Source organism: Nematolebias whitei, chromosome 5 (assembly GCF_014905685.2).
Source record: "Nematolebias whitei isolate Nwh7 chromosome 5, NemWhi1, whole genome shotgun sequence".
Taxonomy (NCBI): Eukaryota; Metazoa; Chordata; class Actinopteri; order Cyprinodontiformes; family Rivulidae; genus Nematolebias; species Nematolebias whitei.
The window spans coordinates 6,993,644-7,004,573 of record NC_056502.1 but is presented as its reverse complement, the minus strand read 5'-3'; the positions used below and the strand labels follow the sequence as shown (position 1 = coordinate 7,004,573).

The 10,930-nt window shown below is 39.5% G+C and overlaps 1 protein-coding gene across 1 annotated transcript in view; it reads left to right on the top strand.

Annotated features, from left to right (window-relative positions):
* Positions 1 to 10,930, top strand: part of sema6e (sema domain, transmembrane domain (TM), and cytoplasmic domain, (semaphorin) 6E) — a 193,360-nt gene that overhangs the window by 19,042 nt on the left and 163,388 nt on the right. The window contains exon 2 of the mRNA XM_037676120.1: positions 2,120 to 2,196. The gene's annotated coding sequence lies outside the window, so the exon portion shown is untranslated. The remainder of the gene's footprint in view (positions 1 to 2,119; positions 2,197 to 10,930) is intronic.

Below are 10,930 nucleotides of genomic sequence, written 5' to 3'. Positions count from 1 at the left end.
GAGACTGAGCTGAATACAGCACCTCAGACTGAGGAAGTCTCTTGGATGAGAGACGAAACGTTTCTAGATTTTTTTGCTTTGTTTTGTTTTTGTTTTTTTTGTTGAATGTCCAGAGGACCAGATTGAACTTTTTTGGACACTCCAACATCAACTTTTGACTGCTTCATAGGGACTTAACCAAGGGTTCCCAATCCTGGTCCTTGCGGAGCACCATCTTGCATGTTTTAGTCGTTTCTCTGCTCTAACACACCTGGTTTGAATTAATGTGTGATTAACAGGCTTCTGCAGAACATGAGGAAGTAAATCCCTGAATCAGGTGTGCTGGAGCAGGAAAACATGCAGGATGGTGTTCCTCAAGGACCACGGTTGGGAACCACTGGACTAAACCATCATAGAAGATGTATGGTTAACTCTAGCAGTGTTCCTATAACTAATAGGGATGGCAATCTTTAGGCAACTCACAATTTGACTGCAGATCAGAGGGCTGCAATGTGATTATAAAACAATTGTTGATTCCTCTTTAACTACTTTAAACCCAATCCTGAGCAGTAAATCACAGATAAACCCAAAATTTACTCTACACTGCTGTATAAAACCATTTTTGTTCAAACAAGATCTTTGGTACAAAAGCAATCAAAATGCCAGTACAGCTATCTTACCAGCGTTCGTCAGTGTTTCCACAACTTTGTTTTCTGTTCTGTTGTAGTGTGGCAAAAAGCTGTGATAATCATCTTTTGATTGGGACTCCAAAATGTGACGTGGTGCAAATCTTCGATCGCTGAAGTGCAGAACGCATATCTGTTGCACTGAACGTTGTAGTTTACTTCACCTTTTCAAAGTTGGATGAAAACCTTGACGTCTCTTGTTTGATACTCCTCTGTTAGCAGCAGCAGCTAGTAGCTACCACCAGCTGTTTTCTCTTCTTCGCGTGCGTTTGTCGCCAATGTTATTTTTCCCTTTAACTTCATAGAAGCCGAACTACTTCGAGTGGCTTTTAGTGCAAAAAGAGCCGTGTCTTGTGTCGGTCAAACAACTCCTTCCTGTCTTCAGAGATCCTCCTTTTTTGTTCCTCTACATCATATTAAGATTAAAAGATAATAAATGTTCTAAATTTTAAAGACGCCCAGAATTATTTATGATGCATCAAATCACACCTCTCAGCTAATGTCCTTTCAGTTTGGCACAACCCCTTTCAGAATCTTGAAGTTAATGAAAGGCCAGGGTTACACTTTAACAGCAGCTATAAGGTACTTTTTCCTGTTTTTTTTAAACAAGGAATACTTTTTCTGTGCTAAAAAGGTGAACGTATGAGAACATTTATACACTGAATATCAGTAGTTGGATATAAAAAGCAATGCATGCCTTTTTCCTGTACTTAATAAACACTAAATCGATTAGAGTAGTACTTTTACTGAACTAAAAACGGATATCATGCCATCTCTGTGTGCAACTTGTTTATTTTTTTCTTTAATCTGTGCCAGAGGAATTTGGATTGTGCATATCCATGGTTTCACACTGAAACAAACTGTCCACACTTTCCTTCTTTGAACATGTGTTCCACACATAATATTGCTTAAAAATAAGTTACAAACTTGTCAAGAGTAGATGCAATATGTTTGGGGTTTGTCATCGTTTTTAATATCTTACTGTGGGAATCTTTTTTTTTTTTTTTGGGTTTGTGTTCTGGCAAGGTGAAAAGATTTTTTTTCCTGGGAGCAGATTGCCAGATTGGGAACAGACTGTGAGCAAAGATGCTATCAGCAGATTTGGCTAGTTTGAGCTCTGGGATTTGTTGAAAGATTTTGTTCACTTATTGCAAAAACAACCTGTTGTCATGCAAACGGCGTTTCACAAAGAAAAAAAAAAAAAAGCCGTTTTTCAGATAGTTCCAAGCAGGCAAGATCATGTTTGTGTAGCACTTCTTGGCATTTTCGCCCACAAGAAAGGGACGGTATGGGTTATGGGTGGGCATTGTTATTCATGGTTTGGACTTGGAGTCCTTTTCTGGAAAATAAAACGTGCCTGTGTTCAAAGTCTTTGGTGGCATTACTTGCAAGCTGCTTAGCAATATGTTTGTGATCTACACACATGTAAGACTCGTCTTTTATTTTTCATTTAGATTCACAGACGGCTTCAGCTGAAGCCTGCTCCAATCCCGTTTGCTCAGTGGGTTTCTGACTGTTTGAAAGCTGTAAGGTAAGACGTGCTGTTGCTCTCTAAATGTTACGTGGTTTAAAAGTTAAGATTAGATTTACCTGATTATGGAGAAAAACACTCTTATTTTATGTTTGTTTTTCATGTTTTATAGAAATATTGCAAATTACACTTTTCTCAATAAGACATTGCTCAGGGCGTGATTTGAGCACCAACTAAACATTTTTTAACATTTATTTTGGACATTTTTACAGATTTAGTTTTTCATCCAAATACATTTAATTCAGACATTATCAATAAAGTGGTTATACCATAGTGGTCGAGCAGCTGTGGCTAAGTGGTTAGAGAAGTCGTACTCCAATGCGACAGTTGGGGGTTCAGTTCCACCAGCAGTCACATGCCTAAGTGTCCTTAGGCAAGACACTGAACCCCTCATTGCCTCCGATGTGTGTCCTATCAGTGTATGAATGTGATAAAGCACCGATTAATCTTTGTATAGATCTAGTAGAGTGCTGTATGAACGGGTAAATGAGGCACAGATTGTGTTGTAAAGAGCTTTGAGTATCTTGATCAGATAGAAAGGTGCTATATAAGTACAGATCATTTAGTGGTGAAAGCTCTCTATACATTTAGTGCATATTCTAGTCTTAAATGACAAAAGCAGCAAACTAATGTCTTTATTTCCTGTGGTCCTACTGAAAAATGCTGCATATGCATTGATTCATTTGTTTTAATTTGGACCACAAGCTGCAGAAAAGTGTCAGAGACTTGGACAGTCACCTCAAAACTTCTCTGTCGGGTAAAGACCTTCCTAAGTGAGCTCGGCTGTGGACAGTAGAGGACAGGGCCAAGGAGCCGCAATGACGAAATGCCTCATGGGAAGGCTGGAGGCAGATGGTTGGGCAGATGTGGGTCTGTTGTAGCCTTAAACGATTCAGAAACTTAAAGCAGGAAGCAGTACAAGTCTGAAAACCAAGTGACGTTATGAACAGTTCAGCAGGAGTGGCAGTTCTGTGGATCGCACTTTGCTTCTCTGGGGTTGTTTTGCTGTCAGCTGAACATAGAGACTCTTGTGTTGAGTCAGCTGGTCATTATGAGCACAGCTAATTCTATTTAGGAGAAAGCTCCATTGCAATTTGTTTTATTTCACATCGTTTGGGTTTAAGCAATGGCTTGTGAAGGAATCAAACTAAACATTTACTCGCATGCAAAGCTCTTGATAAGAAAATGGTTCTAAAGATCTGCTGAGATGAAGTTTTGGTGACGCCTGATGGACAAATATTTATTTTCCAGTGGGAAAAATTTGAATCACACAAAGTGTTGGTGTTGAAATACTTCATGAAGCTTTAAAATTGTAAAATGTCCCTCTTTTCAAACCACATAAACGCAAAATAAATCAACCTGAAAAATCCTAATCTAATAATTTCTTGCATTTCGTAGAGGAAAAATTAATCCATCAGGATTATTAATCAATAAAACAAGTTTCTATCAATCCAACAATTTATAATAAGAGTTATCATACCACGAACTCCTGTAATAAAACTGTGGAGAAGAAAAGTGAACGTGCATCAAAGCTCTTGTGACTTTTTCTTAAAACAAAAACTAAAACAACTAGAAAAAAACAATTTTTAAATATATGATAATAAACGAGCAACCTTATAAAATTTTATAATAAGCAGATTTATTTGTAATGAAATATAGGGGGAGGGGTGGCGCAGAGGTTAAAGAAGTGATCCTGTGATCGGAAGGTCGCTGGTTTGACTCCCTGGACAGACAACATATAAAATGTGGCTGGAAAAGGTGAAACAACCACACCTGCCTCTACCTTCATTTGCCCGACTCTGTGCCCTTGAGCAAGGCCCTTAACCCCCACCAGCTGCTCTCCCGGGCAACCCAGATGGCAGCCCTCTGCTTCACGCAGAGGACTGTGGTAGCTCGGTGGTCTGTGGTTGCTTCAGGAAGGGCATCAAGCTTAAAAACAATTGTCCCTGATGAAGGGAGCAGAAAGAGGGAATAAAAATTGTTAATGAAATTATTTTTTCCACCCATTTTCTGATTTCTGTCTTCAGCCCATCATCACTTTTTTGTGTGTCCAAACTATTCATGTGCGTTAACGTTTCCAAACAGGGACACATTCTAGACTTAGTATTTTTTTGCGTTTCAACTTTTGAACTTTTCTGTGTTTGTGTTGTATTGATTGCATAAGATTGAATTAGCAAATTGTGTTTCATTAGAGAACTAAAATTCCAACATCCCAAATGAGCTGCTGGAATGATTCAATATAAATAAGTCCTATTATAGTAACTTGCTCTTTCACTCGCTCTCTGAGGGATTGTTTAAAGAAATGGAAGTTTACATAGTTCTTGCACAGTAGTGATCTCGTGTCAATGCAACAAGAGCTACACTCCTAACACAACGGCAGACAGTGAAGCAAACACCACTATTGGCCTGAGACTGTGCAATCCTCTGGGGCTTTGAGCCCAGCAAAAGGAGAGCCATGATCAGAGCTGGGAACTAGATGGTGGGCTGCGGGTGTGTGGGGTGCTGTGAGAAATAAGAGAAGACAGAGGAGGGTAGAGGTGTCAGCTGTATAATTGGGGTGAGGAGATCTCTGGGGTGAATACAGGGAAGCTTTATTAAGACCGCTCCAGTCTGATGTGCTTGCACGGCCGCCTGGCTTTTCCTCGCACACCCACGCCAAACCTCCGTTTCCACCAGAGACTCCGTAACAACAAAGGGATGAAGGCCAAAGTCCTCAAGCTCTTCTCAGTCACAGATAAGACAAAATACCCTGTTATTTAAAACTCACTGATGGGGAAGGCAGTAGTGTGTGCATCTGTCTTTTCATTTCATTGAAGCTTATTGTGTCCTCTTAATGTACTTTTAAGCTAGCGCACTGTTAATAGTGGGGTTCCTTTGATTCTGTAGATTGTTTTATTTAATGATTTGCCAGTATTGCTTTCAGTTGCATACTAAGTAGGGCTGGGCGATATGGACCAAAATGAAAATCTCAATATTTTAAGATAAATCGCAATATATGATATATATATACACGTCTGTTTTTTTTTTGTTTGTTTGTTTTTCCATAAAGTAGTAACAAAAATATATTTCTGAGTCAAAGCTTTGGCCCAGTTGTCACACAGGCACATTTATTAACAACAGCTGTAACTGTACAAAATAAATGTCTAAAAAAATAAACTATTTACATATATTAAATAGTTTATTTTTTAAACCTTTATTTACAAATATTAAATAATAATCCTCCTCAGCTGTGCCGCCTTCATGACGTTAGTAAGCGTATGTGAACTGCAGCTGCAGGTCCAACAGACTTCAGCCACCTTCCCTGAAACAAACCACGGGTCAGAACTCATTTAGCTGTGCTGTGCCTTTATGAGAGGAAAGATGGCGCTACAACATTAATAAATCAGCAGCTTATCATATCGTTAAATACACGGTCCCAGTCTTGGTTATGGAACAAGACTGCTAAATCGTTAGCCATCTTGTTAGCCGCTAAGGACCGTGTCTTTAGCGATATGATAAGCCACGGCTTTATTAATGTCGCAGCACCTCACTGTCAATATTGATATAGTCTAATCTTATATGATATCGCCCAGCTCTAATGCCAAGTATAAAGCGTAATAAGCTCCCTGAATTGTTCTGCTTTCAATGGATCTGTCTCCTAAACTAATACCTATAATTTGTATTAACTCTTTTTGATGTGATATGAAGAAAGTTTCTTGCTCGCTGCAGATTGGTTCATGTTATTATTATACAATGGCATAGTTGCCCTACTTACATTACATAAAATCATGGGGTAAAAGAGCAAGAATCTTTGGGTTCACAAGAAAAAACATTCCCTGGGTGACTTCCCCTGTGACTGATCTCACAGTCTGATGGTGAGATCCGGCTGTTCTGTCGGCATTGAATTGTTGCTTTTTGAAGTACCCATATCAATAAATGAGTTCTTTGCTGACACATCTTTTTGGACTCCTTTATAAAAATGTTTTCGTCTCACTAAAGCTGTTTTTTTTTTTTTTTTTTGACTGACACAACAAAGATTTTTCTGCTGAAGCAGGAGGCGGTTGTGGGAAGAATTAGCAGCTTCCCCCAGATTGTGACTGTAAATTAGTTTCTTTGGAAATAATGAAAAAAGGGGCTGGAGATCTGTTCTCAGCGTCTGTAGTAGCTTGTTAATCCCTCACAGCTCTGACCGGCGGCAGAGCTGCTTGTGCATAGATGGTCCTTGTGGAGAATGGTCCTACTAGTCCTCCAGCCCTCTTTGGTCCTCTTTCCATTTGGTCCTGCAGGACTTGGCTAATCCTCTGCCTGGTCATGACAAGGAGATTGCGGGCTTTTCAAAGCTGGCTTGGACTTCAAAGTTGCAGGGATACTGGGACTTCAGGAGGTAAGAAAATTGAGTTTTACTATAAGCAAAGACTGCGAGGCATCTACCTTGGCTTTTCATTTACTATTCTTGAGATAATGTTGGAGAAAAATATTCTTGCTTTATCGTACTCAAAAAGAACTACACCCATGGCAGGAGAAGATTTGTAACCAGTATTTACTTGCAAGGTCAGATTTTCAGGACAGGTTACATAAATATCCATAAAGTACACGCATGAAGACCTGTCATGATAATCTGCCTCGAGCCACCTTCTCAGCTTGCTTTTATTCCCTTATCAGTTCAGTCAAATTCACAGAAGTTGGAGGTGTATGCTGCATCCTCACTCATCTACTCATCCAGCTCTCTGCTGACCCAAACATATGGTTCATGGGCAGAGTTAAGATTCTCAGCCATGGTAATAAAAACATGTATAACTTTTGACCCTAACAGATGACACTGAAAAATCCAAGTACAAGGTCCCATGAAGGCATAGCTGGTTTGAAAGATGACTCCTCATATTGGATTCCTAAAGGAATTAGTTAGCCTTTTTTATGTTAGTTTTTTCAGGGACACCAGTAACAAACATCCAAATGACAATAATCTTCTGAAACCACTGAAATAATGTAACTTATCCAGGGTGTATCCCGCCTCTCGCACAGTGATGGCTGGACATGGGCACCAGTGACCCCCGCGACCCGAAAAGGAAGAAGCAGGTAAAGGTAATGGATGGATGCAGCAAAATAAATCAATTTAAAAAGGTACCATATAGTAAAAAAAAGAGATAAAAGGTAACGGAGCAGTTTAGATGAATAGTCCATGTCTAGTGTGTGAGTTTACAATATCAATAAGCTGATTAAACCCAAAAGATAATCCTTCAGAGGTTGGTTAGCTTCACTTCCTTAAAGAGGATTGTCATTAACTAGCTTTAAGTAGCAGCTGGTAGAGTGTCTTATTGTCATCGTCCCATGGCATTAGTCCTTCCTCCTTCAAAAAGTGTAAAATACCTACATTTGTTCTAGATTATTGCAGAACAGTTTTTTTTTTTTTAGTGTATTTAGCCAGAACACGCATCAAGTCTAGATCATTCCAGAGACTTGCCTGTGAGAATTGTCCTTAAAATGGCATTTTTGCTTCTTTACTAATTAATTTTATTATTCCTTTCTTTGTCATTTTTGCAACAGTTGCAGAGGTTTGGCATTGAAGCATACATTGGAAGCTGCTCAAAGTAACTTTAGTTTATTTTGTGTTGATATTTAGAGCAAGTTACAAACACTTGTTTTGTAAATTTTAAGACATTGACAGACTTTTTTTGTTGTTGTTACACTACAATCCTCACAAAATCTCCTCAATCTGTGTAAAAACTGTTTCCTTTTGCGGTCATGTTTTTGTCAAAAAATTTTAATGGACAAAATATTTGATACATAAATCAATACTGACTAACTTGACGTTTTATCCTTTAAACAGAGGATCGAATCATCCCTTCCAAGTTTTCAATAATTTCTTCTCACCCCCCACGGGTCAGTGAGGAAGGGACTCTATTGACAATAAAAGCCAGTGGTTTATGCGTGCACTTGATGCTTCGTGTGGTTATTGACCAGAAACTGTTGGGCTAATGTGGGCGGATCTGTCTGATTAGACTTATTGACTGCAGAGCAGTAAAGCTTGGCCAGTTTCTTATACTTTTTGAAAATACTTTTTTTATCCTTGCAGGTAGTTTTCTCACCCACTACCTTCAATTCTCTCGTACTTTAAGGCATTTAGTGTAGTTCATTTGGAAATGTAGAACATAAGCTGCAGATTAGAATAAGTAAAACTACTTTCTAAATGCCTACTGGGGCTGATTAATTTATATGAGATGTTGTATATTCATTCTGAATGATTCAACAAAGAAAGAAGTATTACATTCAATTTGCTTCAATAATAAATCATGGAGGCGCCGTACAAGCTGATAATTTGGCTTTAATTTTGGTCAATAGAAGTTAATGCAGTTTTATTTGCTAATTATTTATTCTGATGATGTTTTGATTTCGTAGAACTTTAGATGTTTTTTTTTGACACCAGTACCCAAAATAAATCAAACATAAAATTTCTTTGAATACAATCTATCCTTGCTGTCAAATGTGACCAAGAAGTTTCCGACCGCTGCTTGTGGTTCTTTGAAATTAGTTCATTTTCGCCCTCATTCCTTCTCAGCAGTTTTTGCCTCTGCACTCAGACCTCCAATTTCTGCCCAATTGTGGGGTGAAGAAGCAGAAAACTCTCCACAGCTGCTGTTTGCACCCAGACTTTCTCTGCACGTCGGTGCACACTTTCTGTTGGGCTGATCCATGCAGAGAGGGGTTGAGCACTCTCTTTATAAGCACCTGTGTGTCTCGGAGATCCCAGGATAAGAGTGGGTGGATGGGATGAGCACAGGAGGCGAAGATGACGCTGTTGAGAGGGTGAAGAAGGTGATTATGGAAGGTTGGCTATGGAGAAAGTGGCACAGGAAAGCAAGATGATTTTTTTTTCTCACTGTGCTACAAGAAGAATATTTTCAAACATAACACTTATCTGTCTTCTTCTGTTTGTGGTTATTTTCAGTCGTTCTGTCTGCTGCTTGGAGACCATCTTTTTCCACATTATTTGATCTGTCCTTTTGTATTTCTTTTCACCTTTAAACTGCACCCTTAACAGAGCTGATTGGAGAACGTAGAGCATCAAGTGGCTAATCTCATCCCTGTTCATAAACAGCACTTCATTTTCCCATCACCTTTACAAATCTGCACATCGCTTGATCCACAGCCCGCTGAGTCTCCTTTCAACCTCGTTGTTTCACTTTTTTTTTTAAAGCTTTTAAATTGTCTTTTTACTTATTCAAGTACCTGGCCTATTCCTAAAAAAGTCGACATGGCACAAGCAAAAAGGCTTGGTAAGCTTTTTAGAGCCAGTCATGGTGCACTATTCCCCCGTCGTAATTACTGCTGAAACAAGCAGCTCTGGGAAGGTTCGGCGCTGGCGGACCCATCATTACTGACGCTCTTACCTGCCACAGCTAAGATGCTCTCGCACGGCGGGGCTGTGATGATTGCCCTACTGAGCTGGCAGAGAGGAGGAAAAAGGAGGATGGGGTGATCAAAGACGGGGTGCGCTACATGTTGGGAGGTGGCTAACAGCTGAGAGAAACAACGGCACAACCAAAACCTTGACTGTAAAAGGACTTTAAACCAAAGGCTGCACAAACAGACATTTTTGTCTGTGCAGGTAAAAGGGTTGAAAGTCGCATTTATTATGTCCACAATGTCTTGTCAACACGTTTTTGCTTGGTCTAAAAGCCACCAGGTTGTTTGCTTCCTAAATAAACGCTTAAGCCTTTTCAGCCCCGCGTGTCAACAATAATTTACTTTACTCGAAGAGTTTCTCTTTGTTTCAGAATTATTTCTTGTTTAAACTTGTTTTCTTGCCCCACCTATGGGTTGTTCATCACAAACCTGTTTTTACCAGTATCCAGCAGAATTGGAACCATGGCACTGTTTTGATCCAACTTTAAATCTTTTAGGCTCCGATAAACATTTCCTTGGCGTACATCACAGTGCATGTTCAAAGCCTGCATCACGTTGTAAACAGGACCGAGGTTTTCTCGCTATTCTTGCAAAATATTGTTCACACTTGAGAAAATGCTATACCAACTAATCTGCCACCTGCAATCTCACTCATGGGCCTAAAGGTTGGGCTTCTGTGTTCCGTGATATGATTTCTATAATCTGGTTTTGTAGTTTGTGTGTTTGTGAATCTGTGCGTTTCCTTGTGCTTTTGCACATGCATGGAGCTGTGCTGGAAGGCAAAGGTGAGGCAGCAGCTGGCAGAAAGAGCACCTTTGACCCAGCAGGTGAAAACAGGTGTCATTACTTACCGGGCTTGCCGCAAGCACTTGCCCCGAGGCGGAAGCAAACGGGTTCTAGTGAAAACAACCAGACGCAACACGAGGTTGAACCTTTTTTTTTCCATTGCATCATTTTAGTCTGTAGCTTAACCTCATGTAAAATCAAAATGTCTGAGTTTATCTTGTAATCTTGTTCTTTACTCCATGTTGGCATCTGTATGCGTCCAGTGACTTTTCAAAATCATTCGTTTTCATACAAATACATTTCATGTACGAACTTTATAGTTTCCTTTTTTGCATTTGGTGTTTGAAGTCTCAATAGGTGAGTTAAGACAATTTATAAATACTAAATGGACTGTACTTATTTAGCACCTTTCTACCTAGTGAAGATACTCAAAGCTCATTACAACACAATCTGTACCCTCATTTACCCATTCATACAGCACTCTACTAGATCTCTACAAAGACGAATCAGTGCTTTATCACATTCATACACCGATGGGACACGCATCAGAGGCAGAGAGGAGTTC